This window comes from Rhinatrema bivittatum, chromosome 1 (assembly GCF_901001135.1).
Source record: "Rhinatrema bivittatum chromosome 1, aRhiBiv1.1, whole genome shotgun sequence".
Lineage (NCBI taxonomy): Eukaryota > Metazoa > Chordata > Amphibia > Gymnophiona > Rhinatrematidae > Rhinatrema > Rhinatrema bivittatum.
Genome location: NC_042615.1, coordinates 720976570 through 721002903, shown reverse-complemented (window position 1 = coordinate 721002903; position 26334 = coordinate 720976570). Strand labels below are relative to the sequence as shown.

The window sequence follows — 26334 nt, the reverse complement described above, 5'->3', positions numbered from 1 at the left end:
CAAACCACCATGCCTTGAAAGAACTAATGAATTCTTGGTATCTAATGGATGTCTGGCGGACGCATTTCCCCTTATCCAGATCCTACACTTTTTATTCCATGGCTCACCAATCACACTCCAGAAGTTATTTCTTTCTAGCAGATAAAGCTGTATTTAACTACCTTTCTCATCCAGATATAACCCCTGTAGTGTGATCCGATCATGCAACCGTGATGCTCGATACACCCCCCCCCAAGCGTATGTCAAAGGGATACGTTTCTGGAGACTCAATGATTCCTTGCTAACTGATGACCAATTTAACAAATTGCTTATTACATGGATTAAGGAATTTCTTGAGATTAATGACACCGGTAGTGTCTCCCCACCAGTGGCATGGGACTCTCTAAAGGCATACCTCTGAGGCCACATATGTAAAAAAAAACAAACAAAAAAAACCCCTTCAAGCCACTCACGAATTGAGACAGGTGATCATGGCATTAGCAAGTGAACATCAAAAGAAGAGATCCCAAACAATATTAACTAAACTAACTAAAGTTAGGGAAGACCTACCGAGATTAGAGTCCGCTAAAATGGTACAACTCTTAAACATAACGAAGCAAGAATACTTCGAGGGTGGCAACAAAGCGGGTCGCAATCTAGCTCATAAATTAAAGAAATTGACATATCAAAACTCTATAGCTGAAATTAAGGATGAAAAGGATCAGATCCTGACTAATAATACAGAAATCTGGAAGCGGTTTCTAGCTTTTTATAGTAAGCTCTATGCCCCCGAGACTATTATATAACCAGAGGCCATTAATAAATACATGGACTCCATAAGCCTACCCTCATTATCAATTGAGGCACAACAGGGACTAGAGGAGGAGATATCCTCAGTGGAAATACTAAACGTGATTAAAAACGTTAAAAATAGGAAAATCACCTGGCCCTGATGGCCTTACGGCTAAATTTTATAAATGCTTTGACCCATATATAGTCACGTACCTACAGAAGGTATTCAACTATCTGAGACAAGGGGGAGGGTTAGCACACAATGCCAACGTGGCAGGGATCACCATTCTTTTAAAACCGGGGTGGGATCCAACAACCTGCCATATCCGGAGTGATTTGTAGTCCCTACAAGAACTTCGGTATATAAAAACCGGAGTGATTTGTAGTCCCTACAAGAACTTCGGTATATAAAAATTAAAAATAAATAAATAAATATCATTGCTGAATTTAGACCTCAAAATTCTGGCAAAAATATTAGCGAAGCATCAGGATCAAGTGGGATTTATGCCGGGAAGGTTAGCAGGGGATAACATCCACAAATTGATTGATCTTACATGGATGGCCAATGGACAGCAAGCAGACACCATCTTTCTATCAGTAGACGCTGAAAAGGCATTTGACATAGTTCATTGGCCTTTTCTGTTTGGAGTCTTGAGGAAAATGGGATTTGGCCCCAATCTCTGTTGGATATCTGCTTTATATACTAAACCATCAGCCTGTCTAAAAATTAATGGAGGTTATTTGGATTACTTTACAGTGGGGAGGGGCACATGCCAGGGATGTCCGTTGTCGCTGATATTATTTGCCTTGTTTCTAGAGCCCTTGGCCATCTCTATAAGAAATGATGTGGGAGTGTCAGGTATTTGTGTCACCCAACACACTTTTAAAACATCTCTCTTTGCCGATGCCATCATGTTTACTATAAAACTCAACCACAAGCAACCGAGCTGCGGCCAGCATTCAAACAGTAAATGTAGAAACCCAACACGAATGCTGGAATGAAGTAATACAGTCCCTGATATTTCAAATGAGTATATAATTGCAAAGTTTATTCTATTCAAAAGTCGGCAACTCCATTGTTAAATGAAGTCTTGTATGCACGCAGGGTCCCCCGACACGGACCCGTGTTTCGCCAGCGGCTGCGTCGGGAGGGATGCCCACGGTGTTAAACAGGAAAATCTTTAGACGGTGTTCATAAGTTCATGGCATGGAGTGAACACCGTCTAAAGATTTTCCTGTTTAACACCGTGGGCATCCCTCCCGACGCAGCCGCTGGCGAAACACGGGTCCGTGTCGGGGGACCCTGCGTGCATACAAGACTTCATTTAACAATGGAGTTGCCGACTTTTGAATAGAATAAACTTTGCAATTATATACTCATTTGAAATATCAGGGACTGTATTACTTCATTCCAGCATTCGTGTTGGGTTTCTACTATAAAACTCAGCCACACCAATCCCTCCTGGCCATAGAACGGAACATACGGGACTTCAGAGAAGTGTCCGGATTTAGAATAAATTGGAAGAAATCAGAGATTTTAAACCTTACCTGTCACCCTGAGATAGTATGACATCTAAAGGCCCAACACACCTTCAAATGGGCTTCCCACAAGGTCAAATATCTGGGTATCTATCTTTCAAAAAACCCTGCAGATCTATTCAGTTTGAATTACAATCCACTTCTAAAGAAAGAGCTGGCAGAACTGGATCAGTGGAGTAATTTACACATATCCTGGTTGGGACGCATAGCGACTATCAAAATGAATTTCTTACCCAGGCTACTATACCTCTTCCACTCACTACCTGTACCTATATCTAATGCTACCCTTAATTACTGGTAAAAAAAAAAAGAAAAGATGTTTAGTTTTATCTGGAAAAGAAGGCCGCCCAGGGTCAAGAGACAGGTTTTATATCAAAGCAAGATGGATGGGGGTCTGGGAGTGCCCAACCTCACATGGTATTATGTGGTGGCACAGGTGAAACATCTAATCACTTGACATCAAGTAGTAGATATGAAGCAATGGGTAGTAATAGAACAATCTAGAATGGCTGGGATGCCATTGACTGCTGCCCCTTGGCAAGATCCGAAGACATGGAGACCTTGCCCCAATATGCTACCCACCACACGGCACACATTACATGTTTGGAGCAAATGGAAACCCAAGTTCATGGGAAACAAATCATATCACTTTATGATTCAGCTATTTCATAATAGCTCCTTTATTCCCTGCTTATCACCACTTTCATTTCATAACTGGAAAGAGCAGGGTATCACTCACACTGAATATCTGTGGGGGGTGGGGGCAGGATATTATACCCTTTACAGCCTTAATCCAAACTCACCAATTAGCACCCTCAGACTTTCTCACATACCAAATTCACCATTTCTGGAAGGTTAATCACATAGGGGAAGCTCTTCATCTAGGAAGAACCCTATTTGAAAGATATTGCTCAAATCCTATACAGTTTAAGGGTATAGTATTCAAAATTTATAAGCTACTTAATGTGCATCTCACTGGTACGCCGGCTCACATACGAGCCTGGTCTTCAGCTCTACCTAGAGAATATACTCAAACCAAATGGGCTGATATATTTGAACAGATAACCAAAATATCTATTTCCTCTTTACTGGTTGAAAGCTGTTATAAACAATTATATAGGTGGTATCTAACCCCAGAGCATGTGCAGAAATTTATACCACATACTGAGGGGAAATGTTGGCGTAGTTGTGACTCAGTGGGAACTTATATACATATGTGGTGGACGGGAGACTGTATAAACTCTTTATGGAAACAGATTGAAGACATATCACAAATACTCAAGATCACAATTCATTTAACGAAGGAACAAGCTTTATTGAATATATCGGATACAGGGACCTTGGTCCCACCTCATCCATTTATCACACAAGTTTGCATTGCAACCAGACTGGAAATACCATACAAATGGAAGTCTCCTACTTGTCCATCTATACATCAGATAAAGAGGAGACTGGACACTGTCTGCACAATGAATAAGTTAATGGTGGAAAAACACCACTCTATGAGCAGATTTCATGTGATCTGGGACGATTACCTACACTGGTGATCTAAGGAACAAACAGCTTAAAGAAGATATGGAACTGGTACATGGCACCTGCCACAGCATTAACTATAAGGACTACTATGAACATGGACATTCTAAGTGAATTGTGCAGGAGGGGAGGGAGAAACACCAAACATCTGGTGACTAATGACTTGTAATCCATAAGTTGTATTAAATCTTTACTTTTCTCGCTGTTCACCAAAAAAAAAAATAATTCTCCAACTGCTTCCAGCTAGCAATTTCAAATGTCAGAAACATTATTAAGAAATAGAAGTTACATGGAACTGTTGAAGTAAAGGCAAGATCTAGAAAACCACAAAAACTTTCTGATAGACCTGCTCAAAAACTGGTCAGATCTGTAAAGCAGGACCCACAGATCAATGCCAACAATCTGCTGAAAAGTTAGCTGACACTGGAGTAGTCAACCATGGGCCCACAGTACAGAATTGCTTATATAACAATATTCTGAATGGCAAAATTGCAGAAGGAAACCTCTTCTATGAATCTATCACAAAAGTCATCATCTAAAATGTGAAGGCAAAAAAAAAAGCCTTGATAAACTTGAAACTTTTTGGAATATATCCTAGAAGTTAATGTTTCATAATCAGTGAGGATACAAGCTGTCAAGAGGCTGGATATTTCAGCAAGACAACGAACTGAAACCTCTCTCAAAACCAACCGTGAAGTACTTATAGGAAATAAAGATGAATGGTATTCACAGGCCCCAGACTTGATTATTATTGAAAATCTGGAGAAGTACATGAGGGAGACCTAAGAATCTCTCTAAACTAGAAGAATTCTGAAACAAAGATTGGGAAAAAATTCTGAAAGCAAGAATAGAAAAATTCTTAGATGGTTACAGGAGAAGCTGTAATTTCTACCAAAGGAGATGTTACAAAGTTTGACTGCCATATTCACTTATTTTCAATCTGTTAAAATTAGCAAATAGTAATTTTGCATTAAAAATTGGATAACGATGCCATGTTTAAATTTGTAAAGTCTATTAGGATCAGAAATGCTAATTTCTGCTCGCAACCTGACCTCATACAATTTTTAGAGAGTTTAATGAATTAATACTCTCCCAGATAAGTCTACCACATATATTGGAACTTTCATGTGTATTGTGGTATTATTATAGACTTTTTAATCATTGGTCATGGTTGTGAGCTCTCACATTTAAATTTCCTTATTTTCGTTTTTTTATATATATCTTTTTCTTGTCTTTTATGATTTTTTTTGAAAATAATTTTCTTCTTCAAAAAAATGTGATCAAAACATTTTCCATGAATTGCTGTAGAAAGTACTTATCTTTAGTGATGGTGACTCAATTAGTCAGAAAGATACTGAGCTATCACTATCACTAAAGATAGTGAGTCACCATCACTAAAGATAAGTACTTTCTACAGCAATTCATGGAAAATGTTTTGATCACATTTTTTTGAAGAAGAAAATTATTTTCAAAAAAAATCATAAAAGACAAGAAAAAGATATATATAAAAAAACGAAAATAAGGAAATTTAAATGTGAGAGCTCACAACCATGACCAATGATTAAAAAGTCTATAATAATACCACAATACACATGAAAGTTCCAATATATGTGGTAGACTTATCTGGGAGAGTATTAATTCATTAAACTCTCTAAAAATTGTATGAGGTCAGGTTGCGAGCAGAAATTAGCATTTCTGATCCTAATAGACTTTACCATTGTTTTTTTGGGTTTGATGTTATGGAGCACATGGTTTAAGCAGTTATTGAAGTTTAGATGTTTAAATTTGTAGCATATAGATGTGCAGCTTCTGTTTACTTACAGATTAATTGAAATATAAATAGATCAAAGTGCTGTAACTGGATTCTGTGGAATTTCTGTCAACAAAAAGAGAAGCAACAGAGGTATGCCAAGAAGGTGGCATATAGGCTCAGGACCCAATTTTTTTATTTTTCTGAGAAGCAAGTGATATGCAAGTTTAGGTTCAGTAAAGAAACCATTCTATACCTGTGCCAGCAAGATCTGTAGCCTTCCACACTGAGAAGGGTCACACGTTGCCAGTCCATCTCAAAGTCATTACAGCTTTGGGTTTTTTGCCTTGTACTATATTATGCCATTTATGAGTGTTCTTCTCAGGAAAAGTAATTCATAATTTTTTCCCTGCAGCTATGCAGCATCAACAGCAAACAACAATTTTATGATGTTGGTCACTTCCCATTGTTTAAATAAATAAATTCATGTGTGCGCAAGTTTATAGCTTGCTCATCCACCAATCTCAGCCGGTCACAACATACATAATCATTAAAACAGAACAAGCAAGGCTATACTAACATCTAAATATATAAACATGACAGAACAACAAAGTCAAAACAAATCCAGTTTAAACATAATAAACATCAAGCATAATAGAACAAAACTGGGAAAAGCTAAAGCAAAAAAATGGATTTTAAGTAGCTTTCTAAAGCAGAGAAAGTCATTTTTCATTTCTAACTAGCGGTACCCGGCCACGCGTTGCAGTGGCAGAGTCAGGTTCTTTACCCTCCTTCCCCCTTCCCCTTGCTCATTTACCTCAGTCACTCATCCTCCTCCCCCTTGGTCACTCACCTCCCCTTCCCCCACTCCAACTCTCTCCCCTCACACTTACCTCTCCCCTCATTCTCCCTCCCCTTACTGTCACCTCCCCCCGCCTACTGCCTACCCTTCAGATCAGAAAACCTTTGTCTTTCTATTTCTGTGGGAACCCCCCCACCCCAAAAAAAAAACCCCAATCCCAACCCTTTAGATCAAATAACCCCCCACCCTCCTGCCCCCTCCCAAGACCTGGGAAATTAAAATTGTTGGTGCTACATGTGGTCTGTCCCTGGGCATCTGTGCGCGTTATGTAGCCAAATAGGGGAGTGCCTAACCAAATTTGCACTTCCAAATTTGTTTTGTGGTCTGGGGAGGGCTATTTTGGTGCGTTCCCGAGACCGTACAAGTTTAGTGTATGTATTTGGGTGTAAACCTCTTCCTTCCCCCAAAAAACAACCGTATGAGAAAAGTTCTCTTAAACTAACCACCCCACACTCTCCTGCCCCCCTCCCCCAGCCCTGCGAAAAACAGTAGCCCGCCCCCCCCCCCCCCACAGAGTTGCTGAATGAATGAAACCTGCCCCCCCCCTCGATGTTCGCAATAAATTCATTACCACCCTCCAGCCGCCCCCCCCCCCCCCCGAGACCTGATAAAAATGTCTGTCAGTGGAGCGGGCATTCAGGAGCGGTCTGGGAGCGATGTATTGGCGTTGGTCCATCAGCTGCGAGCACTGAAACGGGTTCCGACGGCCCTTTGCCCTTACTATGTCAGTGGGGTGGAGCAATGGCAGCGGTAGGTCCTCTGTCATAGTAAGGGCAAAGGTCTGCCGGCTGCCAGTCCTGAAAATGGTGCAGAGGGGCCCTCGCCCTTATTATATCACATGGGCTACTGCCACCATTGGTGTCCCCGAGTGGCATAATAAAGGAAAGGGCCGTCGGTGCCATGTTGAGTGCTGGCAGCCGACGGCCGTAGTGCAGAAGATGTGTCCCGGACCAGTCCTGGCCCCCCACTGGAGCCTCCCAGACTTCTGTCAGGTTGTGTGTGTGTTGTGAGGGCCTGGGAAGTAAATCAATTTGGCATGTGTGTGGGGGGCATGAGGAGGGTAGTGGGTGTATTTTATCTGTAAAGGAAATAGTTATCTTCCGGCGAAAAAAGTGCGCAAATGTGTTAAAATGGAAGTGAAACGTGGACCTGGACTGGCGAAATGATTAGTGTAGCGTGTGTTAGTGTAAGGTGTAACAGATGGCACTTACGTCCAGCAGATGTCGCTGTTTTCTCAAAAAAATTTGTAAACCTATTTTACCTGTCACAGGTGTGACATATCTGTAATGTAAGTACAGAAGAACCTTCCTGTATGCAAAATGAAGGTTGTGTCCAAATTTGAAAACAATTGGTTCAGTGGTTTCTGAGATTAGCGATTTTGTCCAAACTATTTAACATTTTTATTTATATAGATTTCATCAGGTAGGTTATTTCAAAGAGTTGACCAGTTCACCAAAAATCCGTTCTGTAGCTTCCTGCAAGTGAGCATATTTAAGAGATGGTATCTCCAATAAGTGTTTTGTTGATGAGCAAAGTTCTGATAAGCGACTAGGAAAGCAACTGGTTTTCTTGCACTACTACCCTACATATCTGTTTGGTTACAACTGACAATTACTACCTCCTGAAGATGCTGAACAATAAAACAAGAACCTCTTTTGAGATTAGGGATTAGTGTTCATGCCGTACTGAGAAAGTGATTTATGCAGGGATATGTCTGTGTAAGCTTCTTTACATTGGTCACACTAAGCGGCGTATACAGAAGAGGATAATAGAACATAAAAGTAATTTGCGAATTGGCACGGAAGGTGCACCCTTGGTGGCACATTGGACACAAGTGAATCATCAAGTTGAGGACCTTAAAGTTTTTGTCATCATAAAATTGAGGGAGGGTTTTGAAGGTAATGTTACCCAAAGATTATGGCAGATGGAACAAACATTTATTTTTTGGTGGCGCACATATCAATCGTGGGGATTAATTGTAGATATTGAGTGGGAGGCATTTTATGGAGAGTAAGAGGTAGGGCCCCCTGTCATCTTACAATGTTAAATCTCTTTTTGGGGTTTAAAGGCTATTTTAAAAAAATAATCTCCAAACACTTCTAGTTAGCAATTTTAACAGGCAAAAAACGCTGTTAAGAAATGGAAGTTGCATGAACTGTTGAAACCAAGACAATATGGAAGACTAAGAAAACTCTCCAATAGAACTACCTGAAAACTGATCAGATCTGCATTCCAGAACCCACCACTCACTCCAAAAAACATGCTGAAAAGCTATCCATAGTGCAGCATTGTTTACACAAATGATCTGCATAGGAGAGCTGTCAGAAGGAAACCTTTTCTTCATCTTCATCACAGAAATCATAGACTATGTCATTCCACGGTTTCCAATAAAAGATACATTTAAAAAGATAAAGAAATCAGATTAAAATATGCAAAACAAAACCTTGATAAGCCTGAAACTTTCTTGAACAAAGTACTTTCGACTGAAACATTAAATTTCTTAGCAATAATCACACTGTAACTTCAACTCTTTTCCCAGAGAGCCAGCCTTGGAAACTATGGATGGTGCTAGTGTCTGCCCAGAAGTGGCACAGCATCCTGGCATTCCTCCTCCAACATGATAACCACTCCAGATGTTTGGCCTCAGATCCCAGGGCAAAAAAAGAGGGTAGTAAGTGGTTGCTAGTGGGGCTGAAACACATGCTGGAGGGGCCTGTTCTTCTTCTGAGAATGAGCTGGTGATATCTGTGAAAAGAAAGATTTAGGATGTTAAGTGAGCAGGAAATATGAAATGCAATGTGAGCAAGTGTTAGGTGAAAAAAGGGAGCTATTTCCTCAAAATATGGGGCAGATCTAGTGTAAAGCCTGTGACAAGGGGATGTGAAGGAAGCAGTAACATGCAATGATCTTGTGTTCCAAGTCTATACATGAGTAGTACAAGAGCACTCAGTGAATGGTGAGAGGCCAACTTTATTAATGCCATGTGGAGGGGACACTTTTGGAAACTGGTTTCTATTCTTTAATGGTTGTGGTGATTATGTCACTTTTTTATTCTGATCTTGAGGGGTAGGGGAAAATGCACTAGAAATCAGAGATGGATGATAGTCCAAGCACAAAGCAAAAGCTTACACACTACCATTGATATTGACTGAGTTTCATCTAAAATTCACTTTTATTTTTAATTCAAAACAAGCCAAAAAGAAATATTTCTCTTTTACAATTCATAACTCTGGATTTGACACAAGGGCTCTGTTCTCAATAGTGAGACATCTCACTAATAGTTCATCTCAAGAGTACAAAAAAACCCACATAAACATATAGGTCAAGACACCTTTGCTCCATCTTTTACTGATAAGGAGGATAGAATCTGCAGAATTTCTCAAAGATCTCCGTCATCATTAACTCCCAGCTCCTTGATTTATTGTATTTGGGACTCCTCAAAAATATCATCACTGGAGCTACAGGCTATCTTTAAAAATCTAAATCTATCTTTTTGTTTGTTGAATCTGATCCAAGTAGGTGCTCTAAAAATTATTTGTGAAGACATTAGTAACTCCACTCTTAAAAAATAATCATATGGACACTTGAACATAAGATCATGCCATACTGGGTCAGACCTAGGGTCCATCAAGCCTAGCATCCCGTTTCTAACAGTGGCCAATCCAGGCTCCAGGTACCTGGCAAATACCCAAAAACTAAGTATATCCCATGCTACTGCTGCTAGTAATAGCAGTGGCTATTTTCTAAGTCAACTTAGTAATGGAATTCTTCTCCAAGAACTTATCCAAACCTTTTTTAAACCCAACTACACTAACTGCACTAACCACATCCCCTGGCATCAAATTCCATAGTTTAATTGTGCTTTGAGTGAAAAAGAATTTTCTCCGATTAGTTTTAAATATGCTACATGCTAACTTCATGGAATGCCCCCTAGTCCTTTTATCCGAAAGAGTAAATAACCAATTCATATTTAACCATTCTAGCCTTCTCATGATTTTAAAGACCTCTATCATTTCCCTCCCTCAGCCGTCTCTTCTCCAACCTGAAGAGCCCTATAGTCTTTCCTCATAGGGAGCTGTTTCATCCCCTTTATCATTTTGATCATCCTTCTCTGTACCTTCTCCATGCTAGAGAGATAAAGTTCCTGGATGGAATAAATGACAGCTTTATGGAGCAATTGGTTCAGGAACAGACAAGAGAGGGAGCAATTTTAGATCTAATTCTCAGTGGAGCACAGGATTTGGTGAGAGAGGTAATGGTGATGGGGCCGGTTGGCAATAGTGATCATAATATGATCAAATTTGAATTAATGGCTGGAAGGGAAACAGTAAGCAAATCCACGGCTCTCGTGCTAAACTTTCAAAAGGGAAACTTTGATAAAATGAGAAAAATAGTTAGAAAAAAACTGAAAGGAGCAGCTACAAAGGTAAAAAGTGTGGAAGAGGCGAGGTCATTGTTAAAAAAAAACAAAACAAAACAAAAAACCCCATACTAGAAGCACTGTCCAGATGTATTCCACTCATTAAGAAAGGTGGAAAAAAGGCAAAACGATCACCAGCATGGTTAAAAGGGGAGGTGAAAGAAGCTATTTTAGCCAAAAGATCTTCATTCAAAAATTGGAAGAAGGATCCAACAGAAAATAGGATAATGCATAAGCGTTGGCAAGTTAAATGTAAGACATTAATAAGACAGGCCAAGAGAGAATTTGAAAAGAAGTTGGTCGTAGATGCAAAAACTCACAGTAAAAATGTTTTAAAATATATCCAAAGTAGAAAGCCTGTGAGGGAGTCAGTTGGACCATTAGATGATAGAGGGGTTAAAGGGGCAATTAGAGAAGATAAAGCCATCGCAGAAAGATTAAATTATTTTTTTGCATCAGTGTTTACTGAAGAGGATGTTGGGGAGATACCCATATCAGAGAAGGTTTTCATGGGTAATGATTCAGATGGACTCAACCAAATCACAGTGAACCTAGAAGATGTGCTGGCCTGATTGACAAACTGAAGAGTAGTAAATCACCTGGACCAGATGGTATACACCCCAGTGTTCTGAAGGAACTAAAAAATGAAATTTCAGACCTATTAGTAAAATCATCCATTGTACCTGAAGACTGGAGGGTGGCTAATGTAACCCCAATATTTGAAAAGGGCTCCAGGGGCAATCCGGGAAACTACAGCCCAGTTAGCCTGACTTCAGTGCCAGGAAAAATAGTGGAAAGTGTTCTAAATATCAAAATCTCAGAACATATAGAAAGACATGGTTTAATGGAACAAAGTCAGCATGGCTTTACCCAAGGCAAGTCTTGCCACTTTTTTGAAGGGGTTAATAAACAGGTAGATAAAGGTGAACTGGTAGATGTGGTATACTTGGATTTTCAGAAGGCATTTGATAAAGTTCCTCATGAGTGGCTTCTAGGAAAATTAAAGAGTCATGGGATAGGTGGCGATGTCCTTTCGTGGATTACAAACTGGCTAAAAGATAGGAAACAGACAGTAGGATTAAATGGACAATTTTCTCAGTGGGAGTGGGCAGTGGAGTGCCTGAGGGATCTGTATTGGGACCCGTACTTTTCAATATATTTATATTCAATATATTTATAAATGATCTGGAAAGAAAGACGACTGAGGTAATCAAATTTGCAGGTGATACAAAATTGTTCAGAGTAGTTAAATCACAAGCAGATTGTGATAAATTGCAGGAAGACCTTCTGAGACTGGAAATTTGGGCATCCAAATGGCAGATGAAATTTTATGTGGATAAATGCAAGGTGATGCATATAGGGAATACCGGCACGATGTGCAAACGGTTGCCGGTATATAAAATAAAATAAATAAATAAAAAATAAATAAAGGGAATAATAACCCATGCTATAGTTACACAATGTTGGGTTCCATATTAGGAGCTACCACCCAAGGAAAGAGATCTGAGCGTCATAGTGGATAACACATTGAAATCATCGGTTCAGTGTGCTGCAGCAGTCAAGAAAGCAAACAGAATGTTGGGAATTATTAGACAGGGAATGGTGAATAAAACGGAAAAGGTCATAATGGCTCTGTATCGCTCCATGGTGAGACCACACCTTGAATACTCTGTACAATTCTTGTCACCACATCTCAAAAAAGATATAGTTGCGATGGAGAAAGTACAGAGAAGGGCAACCAAAATGATAAAGGGAATGGAACAGCTCCCCTATGAGGAAAGACTAAAGAGGTTAGGACTTTTCAGCTTGGAGAAGAGACAGCTGAGGGAGGGAAATGATATAGATGTTTAATATCATGAGAGGTCTAGAACAGGTTAATGTAAAACAGTTATTTACTCTTTTGGATAATAGAAAGACTAGGGGGAACTCCATGAAGTTAGCATGTGGCACATTTAAAACTAATCGGAGAAAGTTCTTTTTCACTCAATGCATAATTAAACTCTGGAATTTGTTGCCAGAGGATGTGATTAGTGCAGTTAGTGTAGATGTGTTTAAAAAAAGGACTGGATAGGTTCTTGGAGGAAAAGTCCATTATCTGCTATTAATTAAGCTGACTAAGAAAATAGCCACTGCTATTACTAGCAACATTTGCATGGAATAGACAGTGTTTGGGTACTTGCCAGGTTCTTATGGCTTGGATTGGCCACTGTTGGAAACAGGATGCTAGGCTTGATGGACCCTTGGTCTGACCCAGTATGGCATGTTCTTATGTTCTTACTATATCTTTCTTGAAATGCAGTGGCCAGAATTGTACACAGTCTTCAAGGTGCGATCCTACGAATTACAGTCAGATTTCCCATTTACTTTGTCTCACCAAAATTATTGAAAAATCAGTCCGTAAACAACTATGTGACTATTTGGAGAACAATTCTTTACTTCACCTCAGACAATATGGCTTTAGGAAAACAGATACACTGGAATATTTTTACTTTCTTGGGCAGAGACAGTTGCTTACCTGTAACAGGTGTTCTCTGAGGACAGCAGGATTTTCGTCCTCACACATGGGTGACATCATCAAATGGAGCTCCGATGCAGAAATCTTATGTCAAAGTTTCTAGAACATTGACTAGGCATACTGAGCATGTCCGGCCTGACCTATACCACGCATGAGATTCAGAGTGCACAGCCAGGAGCCAGTGCAGATCAGATACAACTGTTTTATTATTTATTATTACATCTTGTATAATATATTGCTCTGTGCTTTCATTTCATTATCTCTCTTCTAGTTATAGATATTGTTTATTAATTTGTTTGCTTTCTTGCTATTGGTTTGCTTTAAGATTCCAGAGACAAACCCCCCCCCCCCCACCAAAAAAAAAAAAAAATAAATAAAAATTCCCTCTCTGATTGTATTTAGCTGTCACTATTAATCTGTTTAGATACTAATATTGGGGCATAAAGTGGTGTGGGATCATTTAATAATGAAGGACAAGTAAAGATCCAGTAAGTGTCCTGCTTAAACCAGCTAGACCAAGGTTTAACTGTTTAACTCCCACCCACCCCTAGGTTTGTTTTTCTGATATAATCTGCCTAAATTCATAATTGGCAACAAGATAAATTAGTAAATTGGTATTTCCTTAGCTGTTAACCATCAATTAAATTACCAAAATGAGAACTATCCAATATAGCTATTGTGGAACCTTTATTCTGAGGGAAATCATCTGGAAACTTAGGGCTTGCCCCATTTGTGCAGAACTCTCTTCCTTGAAAAAGAAGCTGGCTGAAGTTAAAGATGAATTTGCTTCAATAAAGAAAGTCTCTCCCACTTTACATTATTCAGGAATGAATTCCCCATTACCTCAGAAAAAAAGATATACAGTGGGCTCAGGTAGGATAAGACCTGTGACCCACAGACACCCGTTCTTGACAGCTGTGCAGCCCACAAATCTACCCCCCCCCCCCCTCACACAGGGCATTAAGGAACTCTAAAAACAACAGGATTACAGTGCTAGAATTAGACCTGTGATACAGAGACACACACTGTATCAAGTGCAACAAGTACAAAAAGCCTTCTCTGTAATAAATACTGAAGAAGTTATTGAGAAAAAGATTGAAGTGTTATCTGAGAAGAGAGAAGAAACCCAATGCATACAGAAATTACAGATCAGTAACCAAAGGAAAAAGCTCATTGCGCTGGATGACTGTCAGAGGCACTAATCTTTGCCTTTGCACAATTGCAAAGGGAAAGGGTGAAGTGAATAACAAAACTCAACTAAAGTCACAAAAGGAGTCCAGGAAAAGCAGTAACCTGAACGAGAAAAGCTGGAAAGCTATGAGCACAAATGCTCATAGTTTGAGCAATAAAATCCCTGATCTGCAAGCCCTAATGGTGGAGACTGACTTGGACGTTGTTGCTGTCACAGAGACGTGGTTCACGGAATCTCATGATTGGGATATGGCCAGACCAGGCTATAACTTGTTAAGGAAGGACAGAGAGGATAGGAAAGGGGGAGGAGTGGCTCTTTATGTCAGAAACAACATCCAAGCATCTGAGCTGCAAGGAAGATGGGGCACTGAAGAAGCACTATGGGCCGACCTAAAAAAAGATGGGGCATCCATTTATATTGGAGTGGTTTACAGGCCTCCAAATCAAAAGGAAGAGCATGACAGAGATCTGGTTGAAGATATCCAAAAGATGGGAAAGAAGGGAGAATTGGTGATCATTGGAGACTTTAATCTGCCAGATGTAGACTGGAGAATCCCTTCTGCTGAATCTAACAATACTAGACAAATAGTGGATGCCCTGCAAGGGGCTTCGTTCAAACAAATGGTAATGGAACCCACAAGAGAGGGAGCTATACTCTATTTAGTGCTCACTAATGGAAATAATGTCTCTGATGTCCAGGTGGGCACCCATCTCAGCACCAGTGATCATCAAACGGTATGGTTTCATATCACACAAAGGATACGTAGAAGAAGCATGAAGACCCGAGTTTTGCAGTTCAAAAACACGGACTTTGATGAAATGGGGAAGTACCTGGAGGAAGAATTAGAAGGCTGGAAGAACAAGAGAGATGTGGATCAACAATGGACCAAACTAAAATGAGCAATTATCAAGGCAACTAATCTATATGTTAGAAAAGTAAAGAAAGGCAAAAGAAAAACGAAACCTATATGGTTCTCAAAGGAGGTGGCTGACAAAATAAAAGCTAAAAGAACAGCATTCAAGAAATATAAAGGATCCCAAAGGGAGGAGCACAAAGAAGAATATCTGGTACAACTGAGGGAGACGAAGAAAGTAATCAAGACGGCAAAACGTCAAGCGGAAGAAAGGATTGCCAAAGAGGTAAAGAGAGGTTACAAAACATTTTTCAGATACATCAGAGAAAGGAGAAAAGTTCAAAGTGGTATAGTGAAATTGAAAGGTGAAAAGGATCAATGTGTAGAGAGAGACGAAGAAATGGAAGAAATACTAAACAAATACTTCAGTTCGGTGTTCACTAAAGAGGACCCAGGAGAAAGACCATCACTAATTAACAAGAAACTGAGGGGAGTGGAGTAGATGTAACTCTGTTTACAGTGGAGAATGTATGGGAAGAGCTGGGAAAACTGAAAGTGGACAAAGCCATGGGGCCTGATGAGGTTCATCCCAGGATACTGAGGGAGCTCAGAGATGTGCTGGCGGATTCGCTGCATGACCTGTTCAATAGATCACTAGAAACGGGAGTGGTGCCGAGTGATTGGAGAAGAGTGGTGGTGGGTCCCGCTTCACAAGAGTGGGAGCAGAGAGGAGGCTGGAAACTACAGGCCAGTTAGCCTCACCTCGGTGGTGGGAAAAGTGATGGAGTCACTGCTGAAAGAAAGAATAGTTAACTATCTACAGTCTGAAGAATTGCTGGACCAAAGGCAGAATGGATTCACCAGGGGAAGATCTTGTCAGACAAATCTGATTGACTTTTTCGACTGGGTGACTAGGGAATTGGATCAAGGAAGAGCACTCGATGTCATCTACTTGGATTTCAGCAAGGCTTTTGATACGGTCCCGCACAGGAGGCTGGTGAATAAAATGAGAAGCTTAGGAGTGAGTGCCGAGGTGGTGGCCTGGATTGCAAACTGGTTGACGGACAGACGACAATATGTAATGATAAATGGAACTTACTCTGAAGAGACAACGGTGTTAAGCAGAGTGCCGCAAGGATCGGTGTTGGGACCGATCCGGTTCAATATCTATGTGAGCGACATAGCAGATGAGTTAGAAGGTAAGATTTGTCTGTTTGTAGATGACACTAAGATCTGCAACAGAGTGGACACGCTGGAAGGAGTGGAGAGAATGAGAAGGGATTTAAGGAAGCTGGAAGAGTGGTCGAAGATATAGCAGCTGAGATTCAATGCCAAGAAGTGCAGAGTCATGCATATGGGGTGTGGAAATCCAAAAGAACTGTATTCGATGGGGGGTGAAGGGCTGATGTGCACGGAGCAGGAAACCTAGGGGTGATAGTGTCTAATGATCTGAAGTTGGCAAAACAATGTGACAAGGCGATAGCTAAAGCCAGAAGAATGCTGGGCTGCATAGAGAGGAATATCGAGTAAGAAAAGGGAACTGATTATCCCCTTGTACAGGTCCTTGGTGAGGCCTCACCTGGAGTACTGTGCTCAGTTATGGAGACTATCTCCGAAGGGACAGAGACAGGATGGAGGCGATCCAGAGAAGGGCAACCAAAAAGGTGGATTGTCTTCATCAAATGTCTTATGAGGAGAGATTGAAGAATCTAAATATGAACACCCTGGAGGAAAGGAGGAGCAGGGGTGATATGATACAGACTTTCAGATACTTGAAAGGTTTTAATGATCCAAAGTTACGACAAACCTTTTCCGTTGGAAAAATAAAATAAGCAGAACCAGGGGTCACGATTTAAAACTCCAGGGAGGAAGATTCAAAACCAATGTCAGGAAGTATTTCTTCATGGAGAGGGTGGTGAATGCCTGGAATGCCCTTCTGGAGGAAGAAGACCAGAACTGTGAAGGACTTCAAAGGGGCGTGGGATACACACTGTGGATCCATAAAGTCTAGAGGATGTGAATGAAGAGTGGGTGGCTCGTGGGAATGACTGCTACTACCTGGAAATAATACCCTTATTCAATAAACATACACAGTTAATGCGACTCCAACATTGCTCTAAGCTTCAATGGCAAGAGGTAATGTGGGAAAAAAGGATTTCAATTCACAAAAAAAGCTGGGAGTAGCTTGCTTGTTACGGCAGTTACTACCCCAAACCAAATAAGCCTGATACTTCACTTTCAATGCATATCCAGCATAGCTCTCTGCTTCAACGGCAGGGGGGATGAAGAAAAGTGGATCTATATACAGACAACAACCAATAAGGACTGAATTACATAGTCTGGGTAAACAAATAAGCATGGGTGGAGCTTGCTTATTGCAGCAGTTATTACCCCTAACTAATTAAGCTAGATATTTCACTTAGATGCAGTTCCAACACTGCTCTCTACATTAATGGCGGGGGTGGAAGGGAAACAGAACCAAAAGGTTACTAAGGGCCAAGAGTAACAGATAAGTATGGGGAAAAAAAAAAGAGTGTGAAAGCTTGCTGGGTAGACTGGATGGGCCATTTGGTCTTCTTCTGCCGTCATTTCTATGTTTCACACAGGGTCCCTTCTCCAGTCCTGTAACAGAAAATTATAATTAAAACAAAAAAATAGGAGAAACCCAACTCCACAGGGAAGAAGGCAGGTTTTGTGGAGGACCAACATCCTGCTGTCCTCAGAGAACACCTCTTATAGGTAAGCAACTCTTTCTCTGAGGATAAGCAGGAGGGTAGTCCTCACACACGGGTGAATTCCTAGCTACAGGCTGCTCCCCAACACAAAAGGGGACCAACAGACACCTAAGCAGGTGCCAATGGGCACAACAATGCTGTTATTAACAGAGGGGGGAGACAGCCTGAACCCAAACAACAGGCCCTAGGCGGGGAGAGTTGAGTTCTACACCTCAAACTGGTTCCAAAGGACCGTTGTGTCAGCTATCCCTATCCAGGCAACAGTGCGATGTGAATGTGTGGAGAGAACTCCACGTCACAGCCTTGCAAGATTCCATGGGAACTGCTTGCAAGTGGGCCACCAAAGCTGCCATGGCTCTGATCCCCAAGATGCAGTCCCGCCTGGGCATAACAGGAGATGCAATGCACTAGCCAACTCAATAGTGTGTTTGGCAACAGCAACGCCAAACCTATTCCTATCAAAAAAAAGAAAAGCTTGGACTGTCTATGGGTTTCTGTCTACTCCAGATAGAAGGCTAATGCTCGCTTGCAGTCCAAACTTCAGTACTTGTTGGCCTTGGTGCGAATGGGGCCTGGGACGGAATGTTGCCAAAAATAAGGCCTGGCTAAAATGTAAGGAACTTAGGATAGTCTTGTGTACGCACCCTGTTATGATAAAACAGTGTAAGGTGGATAAGTCACTAAGGCCTGGAGCTTGCTGACCCTGCACGCTGAGGTGACCACCACCAAAAATATGACCTTCCAGGGCAGGTACTTTGGGTCACAGGTGCGCAGCAGCTCAAAAAGCTTTCATCAGCCGAGCTAACACCATGTTCAGGTCCCAAGACAGAACAGGAGGCTTTAGGGGAGGCTTCAATTGAAACTGGCCCCACATGAATCGTACAACTATAAGATGTACAGAAATGGGTGTACCCTCTACACCTTGGTGGTATGTGCCAATTGCACTGAAATGAACTCTAACAGAGTTGGTTTCTAAGCCAGCTTCCACTAAGTGTAGAAGGTAATCAAGCAGTTTTTATGTGGGGCATGAGAACAGATTTAGGGCCTTCTGCTCGCACCACACAGAAAACCTCCTCCACTTCAGTCGATAGGACTTTCTAGAAGCCACCAGAACCAGAGACACATCCTCAGAGATCGAGCGGTTACAGAATTAACCTATCAACATCAAGGCTGTAAGCAACAGGACCTGGAGGTTGGGATCCTGGAACCTGCCTTGATCTTGTATGGAGAGGTCCACAGACTGATCAGCCTTTGGCTGGACAACTTCCGTAGGAGTGGAAACCAGACCTGTCTCGGCCAATAAAAGGTTAAGAGGATCATAGTCCCCTTGTCCTTGCAAAGCTTTGCCACTAAGGAAATAAGATATGTGTACAGAAGACCCTTTCCCCAATGACAGGCAAGGGCGTGAGAAGTTGGTTTGCAGTCTGACCTTTACAGGGAGCAGAACTGAGGCACCTTCCTGCTACAGGGGGATGTGAACAGATCTATATCTGGGGCTCCTGCAGAGACAGAATGTCTGATTCATTACTCCCTGCTCCAGGACCACTCGTGGGGTCTGAAGGCTTGTTTCAACCTGTCCGCTACCACATTCTCTGTCCCTGCCAGGTTCATGGCCTTGAGCAGCATTCTGTGGGATAGGGCCCACAACCAGATCTGAATTGCTCCCTGACACAGAAGATACGATCCCATGCCTCCTACTTGTTGACATATCACATGGTTACCTGATTGTTGGTTTGGATCAGGACAACTTTGTTGGACATACTATCTCTGAAAGTCCATAGCACATACTTGATCACCTGAAGCGCCAGGAAACTGATTTGTCAAGAACATTCCTGAGCTGACCAAAGACCCTGGGTGCTGAGCACATCTATATGAACTCCCCTCCCCCCCAAGGTGGACACATCCATGGTTAGGACAATTTGGGTAGGGGGGACAATAAAAAGAGATCCCCTGTTCCAGATTTCAAAGCACCTGCCACCAGGACAATGAGTCCCGGAGACAAGGAGTGACTCAGATGCAATCCTGGAGACTCAGTGGCTTGGTGCCACTGCGACCTCAGGGTCCATTGGGTTCTGCACATGAGTAAACATGCCAAGGGAATGATATGGACGGTTGCAGCCCAAGGGCCTCAACATTTGCCAGACTGAAACCTGCTGGCTCTGCTGAATCTGTCATGATTGTCATCAAGGTGACGACCCTTTGACAAGGCAGGAAGGCCTTGGCCTGAGCCATGTCTAGCAGGGCTCCTATTAAGTCCAACTGAAGTGACTGGCTGAGATGTGACTTCATATGATTGATGACGAACTCTAGTGACTCCAAAACTCAGATGATCAAATGCATGGAACTGGTAGCCCCTCCCGGAGATGTACTCTTGACCAGCCAATCGTCAAGATAAGGGAAAATATGCACTCCCAGCCTGCAAAGGTGTGCTGCCACCACGGCCAGGTATTTAGTCAAGACACATGGGGCTTGCCTGAACAGCAACAGCTGGTACTGGAAGTGCGGTTTTTCTACCACAAATCAGAGATACATTCACAGAGAAATTTCCCGGTCACAGGAAGTATATGACTTTTAGATTGAGGGAGCATAGCCAGTCCCCTTTTTGTAAAAGTGGGATAAAGGGAAACCATCTTGAACTTTTCTCTTTTTTTTTTTTTTTTTTTTTTTTTTTAAGAAACTTGTTCAAGGCCTCAGGTCTAGAATGGGACAGAGGTCTCCTGTTCTCTTTGGAATCATGAAGCACTTGGAGTGGAATCCCTGTCCTCTTTGCCCTGATGCTATGGGACTGACCGCTTTGGCCTGTAAGAGGGAAGAGAGCTCAGTTAGCAGTACCTCCTAATGTGCTACGAGCCACCAAAACAGGCTGAGGGTAATTTGGTGGAACACCCATATACATTTAATTGGTACCCTTGATGGACCATGGAAAGAACCCATAGCCCAAAGTTTTACAGGGCCACTGGTTTGTGAAGAACTACAGTCTGCCCCCGATTGGAGGGTCCGATATCCTGGGTACGGGCAACTGGCTTACGCTCCCTTCAACCCAGTCAAAACCATATCCATGGAGCTGACTGAGGCGCCAGCTGGGGCTTGGGAGCTATCTGCTGCCTAGGATGGCTGAGGGAGTCCTGATGATGTTGACAGAAGCAAGGGAGTGGAGGATAGTACTTTGGTGAAAGTCTTCCTTTGTCCCTTTCTTGCCACCAGCTGGAAGAGGACAGGTTGGGAGTGCTGGTAGAGAGTTGTTGGAAGCTTTCATGGTGGTCTCGAAGTTGGGCCACAGAGTCCCTCACCCTATCTCCAAAGAGATTCTCTCCATACACAGCACTCGTCAGTGAGTCATTCCTGTATATCTGGTTGGAGATCTGAGGCCTGCAGCCATGCCACGCTATGGGCGCCGATCCCCACTGCAGAGACTCTCAATGCAGTCTTGAAAACATTGCAGGTTGCTCGGATTTTGTCTTTTCTGCATTCCAGGCCCTTATGCACCATTGACATGAGGGTGTCCTGCTGCTGTTGAGGCAGCTACTTGGCCAACTCCTGCACCTGTTTCCAGATATCCCATGAGTTCTGGCCCATGTAGAGCTGGTAGGCAGCTATGTGGACAATGAGCATGGTGCTTTAAAATACTTTCCTCCCAAGAGCATCCATCGCTTTATGGTCCTTCCCTGGGGGTGCTGAGGAGCGAGTTTGAGAGTGCTTGGCCCTCTTTAGGGCCAACACTTATCAAATCCCAGAGCCTTCTGGATGAGGTAGACCCTGTCTGCCTTCTTAACCAGAGGGCACTGGAGGGGGTGTTCCCATATCCTCAGCAGCAGCTCCTTAAGGATCTTGTGCACCGGAACCAGTACGATTTCCTTAGGAGGTTCCACGAACTAGAGGATCACAAGCATTTTGTGCCCGGTATCCTCCATTAATAACTGAAATGGAATGACTTCTGCCATCACCCTCACAAAACTAGAAGGTCAAGTCCTCCGGCGGAGACTTCCTTCACTCCTTTGGAGAAGTGTCTGATAGGAGACTGTCAGAGCCCTTGGAGGACTCCAAAGCATCATCCCCCCAGGGAACATAGGGTTCCTCATCCTCACTGTAGGCTACAGGGGAGGGGATGGGGCCCTAACTGCTTGGCCTTCATCCAGAGGTGCAGGCACCGGTAAGACTGAATAGGGAACTGAAGGCCTCGGCATCTCTGCTGGAGTAGGTGGAGCTTAATCCTTGGAGGAACTGGAAACAACCACTATATTGGTAGGGGGACGCTTTGGTGCCCTGCTAGGTACCAAATCTGTCCCAGGAACCGAAGCCAGCTGGGTGGGTAATGCTCCAATGAGCAGCAGAACAAGGACAGGTGGCACTGGATCCTGGCGCTGTTGGTGCCACAGGACTGAAGCCCTGGAGCGCCCACTCCACTGCCAAATGGACTCTGCACTCCAGCTCCTCCTCAAACATTGCTGATGCCAACACCGACTGGAAGGAAGGAGGGGTGGCCAGATCTTCTTCAGACCCATGAGGCGGATCAGTGACTGGCATCAGGAGCAGTGGCGACTGTGGCAGACCTCTGACACTGATGGGGGGCTGGCTCTCCTTGTCACAGGGTCGCTTTTGGAGCATCGCAGCATGAGCCAGTGCACCCTGTGCCCAGCACTGTGCATAGACAGGAACTGGTGCCGATGCTTTTTCGGCTTCCCTCAATGCTCGGCCTGGTCCTTCCTTGATGCCGAGGCAGATGACTAGAAACCTGATGACCTAGGCCTGAAGGAGTCTGATGGTGGCCGGTCTCGAGTGCCCCCGCCAATGGTACCAAAGGTTCCACCAATGTCAATGGTGCGGTGTCCATCAGTGCGGTTCCCAGGTCCATTGAAGCCACCAATGCTGATGGCTCGAACTTCTTCGACTCAAACAGCTGCTCCATCTTGTCGAGTCCCTTCGGAGTCATCTGGGCACATAAGTGGCAACCCTGGATGTCATGCGAAGGCGCCAGGCAGAAGACACATCTCATGCGGATCATTGGACATGGTCCTTTGGCAACAAAGGCATAGTCTAAAACCAGATGTGGCCATGCCAGGACGAAACAAAAGGGGTGCAAACCAAAACAATGGTGGCGGGTTGCGATAGCTGGTGGGAACAGAGGCACCGCCACCACGGGGAATCGACCGTGAAAGGAAACTTACCAGAATCACCGAAAACCCTGACCTGTAACAATCCGGGGAGGCACCGAGAGAGACAAAGCGATGGAACCACAAGAGAAAAACTGGAACAAAACACGAGAAAAAGGAAGTTTTCTACAATGCGAAAACTAGCCAAACGTGAGCTCACTCACACCATGAAGCTTACAGCTCTGTGGAAAAAGAGAGACTTGAGAGGGACTCCATGTGGATACATGGTTATAGGGCATGCTCAGTCTGCCTAGTCAAAGTTCTAGGAATTTTAACATAAGTTTTCCGCATTGGAGCTCCATCTGATGATGTCACATGTGTAAGGATTACCATCTTGCTTGTCCTCAGAGAAAGTATTTTTCATGGTTTTGAGTATGGTCAAAGTTTCTTCTTGGGACTGTTAGACATATCTGCTGCCTTTGATCCAATTGACCATAACATTCTATTGACTTGTTTGACTGAATTTGGTTCTTAGTTGGTTTCAATCTTTTCTAACCAAGAGGAAATTCACTGTGACATTAGGTAACAATTGCTCAGCTTGGTTAGACATTAAAATAGACATTTTAAATATATCCGAAGCAAGAAACCTGTGAGGGAGTCGGTTGGACCATTAAATGATCGAGGGGTTAAAGGGGCTCTTAGGGAAGATAAGGCCATTGCAGAAAGACTAAATGAATTCTTTGCTTCCGTGTCTACGAATGAGGATGTTGGGGAGATACCAGTTTTGGAGATGGTTTTCAGGGGTGATAAGTCAGACGAATTGAACCAAATCTCTGTGAACCTGGAAAATGCAGTAGGCCAGACTGACAAACCAGAGTAGCAAATCACCTGGACCGGATGGTATGCATCCTAGGGTACTGAAGGAACTAAAAAATGAAATTTCTGATCTATTAGTTCAAATTTGTAACCTATCATTAAAATCATCCATTGTTCCTGAAGACTGGAGGGTGGCCAATGTAACCCCAATATTTAAAAAAAGGCTCCAGGTAACTATAGACCAGTGAGCCTGATTTCAGTGGAAACTATTCTCAAGATCAAAATCGTAGAGCATATATTTATTTATTTATTTAGCAGTTTTCTATACCGACCTTCATAGTAGATAACCATATCGGATCGGTTTACATTTTAACAAAGGGTAAAACTGAGGTAACAATTCTGGTAAATAATAGATAACAAAGGAAAAGGAATAAGTCAAAGTTACAATCAACAAGGTATGGAAAACTTGGAGGCTTAAAGACAAGCTGGAAGGAAGATAGAGGCAGGTAGAATAAATATAACATGATACAAATAATTTAACGGGTTAGAGCATATGCTTTAACCAGGAAATGCCAGTGTCCATTGTTCAGGAGGAAGTGTGTCAAGGTCCTTGTAAGAAGTGAGGCTCAAACTAGTGATATAGAAAGACATGATTTAATGGAACACAGTCAACATGGATTTAGCCAAGGGAACTCCTGCCTAACAAATCTGTTTCATTTTTTGAAGGGGTTAATAAACATGTGGATAAAGGGGAACTGGTAGATGTAGTGTATTTGGATTTTCAGAAGGCGTTTGACAAAGTCCCTCATGAGAGGCTTCTATGAAAACTAAAAAGTCAGGGGATAGGAGGCGATGTCCTTTCGTGGATTACAAACTGGTTAAAAGACAGGAAACAGAGTGTAGGATTAAATGGTCATAAGAACATAAGAATATGCCATACTGGGTCAGACCAAGGGTCCATCAAGCCCAGCATCCTGTTTCCAACAGTGGCCAATCCAGGCCAGAAGAACCTGGCGAGTACCCAAAAACTAAGTCTATTCCATGTTACCATTGCTAATGGCAGTGGCTATTGTCTAAGTGAACTTAATAGCAGGTAATGAATTTCTCCTCCAAGAACTTATCCAATCCTTTTTTAAACACAGCTATACTAACTGCACTAACCACATCCTCTGGCAACAAATTCCAGAGTTTAATTGTGCGTTGAGTAAAAAAGAACTTTCTTTGATTAGTTTTAAATGTGCCCCATGCTAACTTCATGGAGTGGAAAAGGGTAAAACAATGGAGTGCCTCAGGGATCTGTACTTGGACCGGTGCTTTTCAATATATATATAAATGATCTGGAAAGGAATATGACGAGTGAGGTTATCAAATTTGCGGATGATACAAAATTATTCAGAGTAGTTAAATCACAAGCAGACCGTGATACATTTCAGGAGGACCTTGCAAGACTGGAAGAATGGGCATCCAAATGGCAGATGAAATTTAATGTGGACAAGTGCATGGTGTTGCATATAGGGAAAAATAACCCTTGCTGTAGTTACACGATATTAGGTTCCATATTAGGAGCTACCACCCTGAAAAAAGATCTAGGCATCATAGCGGATAATACTTTAAAATAGTCGGCTCAGTGTGCTGCAGCAGTCAAAAAAGCAAACAAAATGTTAGGAATTAAGGGAATGGTTAATAAAACGGAAAATGTCAATGCCTCTATCTCACTCCATGGTGAGACCGCATCTTGAATACTGTGTACAATTCTGGTCGCCGCGTCTCAAAAAAGAAATAGTTGCGATGGAGAAGGTACAGAGAAGGGCAACCAAAATGATAAAGGGGATGGAACAGCTCCCCTATGAGGAAAGGCTGAAGAGGTTAGGGCTGTTCAGCTTGGAGAAGAGACGGCTGAGCGGGGATATGATAGAGGTCTTTAAGATCATGAGAGGTCTTGAACGAGTAGATGTGACTTGGTTATTTACACTTTCGAATAATAGAAGGACTAGGGGGCATTCCATGAAGTTAGCAAGTAGCACATTTAAGACTAATCAGGGAAAATTCTCTCTCACTCAACACACAATAAAGCTCTGGAATTTGTTGCCAGAGAATGTGTTAGTGCGGTTAGTGTAGCTGGGTTCAAAAAAGGTTTGAATAAGTTCTTGGAGAAGAAGTCCATTAATGGCTATTAATCAAGTAAATCTCTAACCTCATCGCTTCACTCTCCACACCTTCTGCAACACTACCTCCTATTGCTCTCTCCACTCCACCAC

At 42.5% G+C, this 26334-nt stretch overlaps 1 protein-coding gene across 2 annotated transcripts in view; it reads left to right on the top strand.

Annotated features, from left to right (window-relative positions):
- SETD9 (SET domain containing 9) overlaps positions 1 to 26334 on the top strand; it is a 74276-nt gene that overhangs the window by 35069 nt on the left and 12873 nt on the right. The gene's annotated exons all lie outside the window — the stretch shown is intronic.